The sequence below is a fragment of the Mus pahari genome, chromosome 13 (genome assembly GCF_900095145.1).
Source record: "Mus pahari chromosome 13, PAHARI_EIJ_v1.1, whole genome shotgun sequence".
NCBI classification, from domain to species: domain Eukaryota; kingdom Metazoa; phylum Chordata; class Mammalia; order Rodentia; family Muridae; genus Mus; species Mus pahari.
Genome location: NC_034602.1, coordinates 63,892,093 through 63,896,874, shown reverse-complemented (window position 1 = coordinate 63,896,874; position 4,782 = coordinate 63,892,093).

Sequence of the window (4,782 nt, the reverse complement as noted above, 5' to 3'; positions counted from 1 at the left end):
GTGTGTGTGTGTGTGTGTGTGTGTGTGTGTGTGTGTGTGTTTGTGGGGAGCGGGGGATGTTCATGCGTGGGCTTGTACATGTGTGCACCTGGAGGCCTGAGGTCATCCTCAAATGTCAATCCTCAGGTTCTGGCTACTTTGTTTGAGACAGAGTCTCTCCCTGGGATCTGGGGCTCTCCAAATTAGGTGAGGTTAGCCAGCGAGCCCTAGTGATTTTCCTGACTCTGCTTCTGAGGTGCTGGGTTTACAAGTCCACATCTGTGTGCAGATCCCAGGATTGAACTCGGGTCCTAACGTTTGTGGGGCAAATGGCTTGTGATCTGAACCCCTGTAAAACCAGATCTGAAGGTCCTTTTCCACGATGCTCAACAGAACGTAGACTTCTTCTCCTCAGACCTGAGAGGGACATGGAGGATGGGTGAAGGTCAGAGAAACAAAAGTCACCCCCAATGAGTTTATCCCAGCACAGCTGATAGAAAGTCTATTAATTTTAACAGATCAATGGTTTAATAAAAAGCAGACAATTTAGATGGAATGAGTATTGCCCAGCCTAAGTCACCCCTGCTACCCCATGTGATGGGGGCCTTTGCTCTGGACGTCTGAGTGCCTTGGGTATGATTCTGTGTGACTCTGTTATAACCCTCTAAAGTGACAAAGAGATCCTTTGCTGTAGGCCAAGGCTACAGAGTCCGGTGTCCGGAAATGGTCCTGGACAGACAGAAATTGGGTGTGCTCAGCTGCTGCTTGGTGATGGGGTTAGCTCTTTACTTCCCATGACTGATCAGGGATCCGTGATTGTAAGTCAGGGGCATGCAAACTCCAAATGCCTATCGGGACCAATCAAGTAATATATGTTGGTGAGATAGGAGCCAGTAGGGTATGTGGGGAGGATGGTGACAGTCTGGCTCTGACGGATGGGAAGGCGATGCTTCCACACTGGCTTATATTCACCTTGTATTACCAAGTAGGTGATGTCATTTGCAGCTCACAGTATTCCCTACAAGGGAGATGCTGGTCCTGGCGCTATTTTAAGATGAAGCAAAAACTGAGTTACAATATTCTACCCAGGAATTTAGGAACTTGACCATGATCCCACACATAGAAAGTAACAGAGCTGGGATTCAGACTCAGTCAGTTGGGCACTGGGAACACTTGACCATCACAGCATACTACTCAGGTGTGTGTGTGTGTGTGTGTCTGTGTGTGTGTGTGTGTGTGTGTGTGTTAATTAAAATCACTAGTTTAGAAAAAAATTAAAGAACCCTCTTGGGTTGCCCCAGAGGTGCTGGTAGGAACCTTTTGCTGATCACACTGTGCACTTTAGAATCAGGGAGCAGAGGCCTCTGAGCTGGAAGTGACCTAAATGCCTCCTTCCTATGGACTGGCTTTCCTAGTACCAGAAGTTTGTCATGAAAACTTACAAAGGAGGGAGGCACCAACCGCCTTACCCAGCCATGACACTGTCTTAGGGTTACCGATGCTGTGATGAAACACGAAGACCAAAAGCAACTTGGGGAATAAGGGGTTGCTTTGGCTTATGCTTCCATATTGTCTTAGGGTTTCCATTGCTGTGAAGAGACACCATGACCAAGGCAACTCTTATAAAGGACAATATTTAATTGGGGTTGGGTTACAGTTTCAAAGGTTCAGTCCATTATCATCATGGCAGAAAGCATGGCAGCATCCTGGCACATCCAGGCAGACATGGTGCTGAAGAAGGAGCTGAGAGTTCTGCTTCTTGACTGGAAAGGCAGCCAGAAGATTGGCATCCTTAGGCCGCTAGGCAGAAGCTCTCTTTTGCAATGGGTAGAGTGTGAGTGCAGGAGGAGACCTCCAAAGCCCACTCCCCACAGTGACACACTTCCCTCAACAAGGCCACACCTCCTAACAGTAGCAATTCCTATGGGGCAAGCATTTTCAAATCACCACACATATCATCATTGTCAGGCCAGGAACTCAGACAAGGCAGGGACCTGGAAGCACAGTCAAACAGAGACCACCATGGAGGAGTGCTACTTACTAGCTTGCTCCTTATGGCTTGCTAAGCCTGCTTTCTCATAGAACCCAGGACCATCAGCCCAAGGGTGGCCCCACCCACAGAGGACTGAGCCCTCCACTTGAATCACTAATTAAGAAAATGCCCTACAGGCTTCCTACAGCCTGGTCTCATGGACACCTTTTCTGAGTTGAGGTTCCCTCCTCTCAGATGACTCTCACTTACGTCAGGATGACAGAAAACTAGCCAGCACAGACACGTAGGAACCACAACAATGACTAGCATAGCACGATAAACCTGAGTCATTGCGTGCATACCTTGGCAGATTTGAAAACACTAATTTAAAAAATACTCCATAAACAGGAAAGCCAAAGTAAGGGCCAAATATTGTCTCTGGGTGTCCAGCTTGTGTTTGGCATTCCCAGAGAATTGCTTATGAGGTATCCTTGGAAAGCAATGCTCCTTTGTATGGTGTGTGTGTGTGTGTGTGTGTGTGTGTGTGTGTGTGTGTGTGTGNGTGTGTGTGTGTGTGTGTGTGTGTGTGAGAGAGAGAGAGAGAGAGAGAGAGAGAGAGAGAGAGAGAGAGAGAGAGAGACATTCTAAAAATTCACAGCACAATTTAAATTCACAGTTTCCTTTAAGAGTAGCCACATGGGGGTACTTGGAAACTTTTGCCAGATAGAATTTCCATTGCTTAAAATATTCTCAGATGTCTTATGTTTGAACCACGCTCAAAAGGTTTACAAAGCACCTAGACTGTTTTGTAGATGGATCTAATGGCACTGGCATTTCCCTGCGTGCCGCCCGCCCGCCTTCCTCACCAGCTGTGGCTCTGAACCACTTCTAGCTATTTTCAGACTTCCCATCCTTTCTGATTATGCAGTGTTACACTGCCTAGGGAGCCATTCAGAGGAAAGTGTCCCAAATCCATTGAGCTTTGCTCTGAGCCTTCAAGGCAACTCTGTTTCAAGACACACACATCAATCCATCTGCTCACATTTTCATCAGTACAAAGCGGCCACAAATGTAAATCTCATCCCTTTGACCTGGGCTGGCAGGTCTGAGTCATGCTGGGATATTACCCCTTATAGATTCTACCCTTTGAGATCCATCATCTTTTATTCTGATGCTAAGAATCATCCACAAAGTACAGAGCTTGAAAGCTTGAGGCCCACAGTAGGACAGCACCTGTAAAACAACAGACGACTGGAAAGGAGGGTCATCAAGACAATGGGATAAATACATCTCTTCAGGTTGGAGAGATGGCTCAGCTGTTAAAGGCTAGGCTCACAACCAAATACACCTTTTCAAAACACACCCTTTATAATCATATCTACCTTGACAGCTTCTGTTAAAAAAAAAAAAAAAAAAGAGGTAACATAAAGCAAGTGTTTGAGAGGATGTGGGGATACTGGAAGGCTTATGTGCATAATCAGTAAGGATATTAAATGGTATCGCCACCGTGGAAAAAAAGGGTGCACTTACACAGAAAATGTAATTATTCAGACATTCCACTTCTGGGTATGGATCCCAAAGGACTGAAAATGGAGACTCAGACAGACACATGCACAATTGTAAGACTCCCACAAGGACCCAAAGGTGGAAGCAATCCTGTTGAGTGTCTGATAGAACAGATAAGCAAAGGGTAGTATGTGCATGCAATGGAATATTAGTTGTCCTTGTTAGCTTTAATGTCCCTTCTCCAGTCACTTGAAAAGGACTCTCAAAACCCCTAACTAAGACAGCCTAACAATATGAATACAGCAATACTACTGGCCACTGCCAATGGTAAGGATGGAAAATTCTAGGTTGTGTATGTTGGTATCAGGACCTCCGAAACCCGTGACAAAACAGCCACCATATTCCCAGAATCCACTTGGCTCACCTCCCACCTTTACCAGTAATTACCCATATATAAAGAAAGGCCCCCCAATCTCTCTCTCTCTCTCTCTCTCTCTCTCTCTCTTCCCCCCTTCTATTTCCACTGCCACCTTGTCCCTCTCTCTCTCTCCCAATAAACCTCTTACATGTGGAACTGCTTTGGCTTGGTGTGCTATGTTTAGGCAAGAGCCACTATTCTAACACATCAGTGTGTGGCTCACAAGTTAAAAAACGGATTAGATAAATAGAACCACCAGCCTCCTTTTAAAAAGGAAAGCCTTATATAAGTATGTCACTCACATCTCAGCCTGCTGACAAAACCATCTTGACCATGGGCGAGACCTCAAGGCCTGCTTGGGAACCTCCCGACCAATGAGCTTCATGTTCATGGCACAGGCTTGCAGAGGGACAGAGCAAAGCAGCCTCGACCCAACCAGAAAGGAGCGCATGTATCATCCAGTTGGCTCTGTGGGAGGAGACTTGGAATGTGCCCCAGGCAGGGGAAGCATATCTACCTGTCTCTAAGCATCCTTGGCTCCAAGTAAGGATTCTGAACATGGGAATAAACGATTTAATAGATAGACGACAGATGAAATTCTAGTCTTCTAAAAGCTGGGCTCAAATCTGTTGAATGGGTGTTGGCCACCTATTAGCACAGGGATCCAGCTGATGTACCAGGTCGATGATCATCACCGTTGATGAGAGTCCTTCCAGGGAGGAGGAGGCTGTGCGTGGATGCCAAAGTGTTTCATATTGCTGGGACCACCGGAGCCATAATGGTGAATACCATTCAACACCAACCCTCTCTTTGAGCTTCTTAATTGTGGCACTTCTGAAAATGCCCCAGCCCCGCTGCTGTGGACCAAGAGCATAGTCTATTCTAGCTGGTTGTTGAGAGGGAGCAA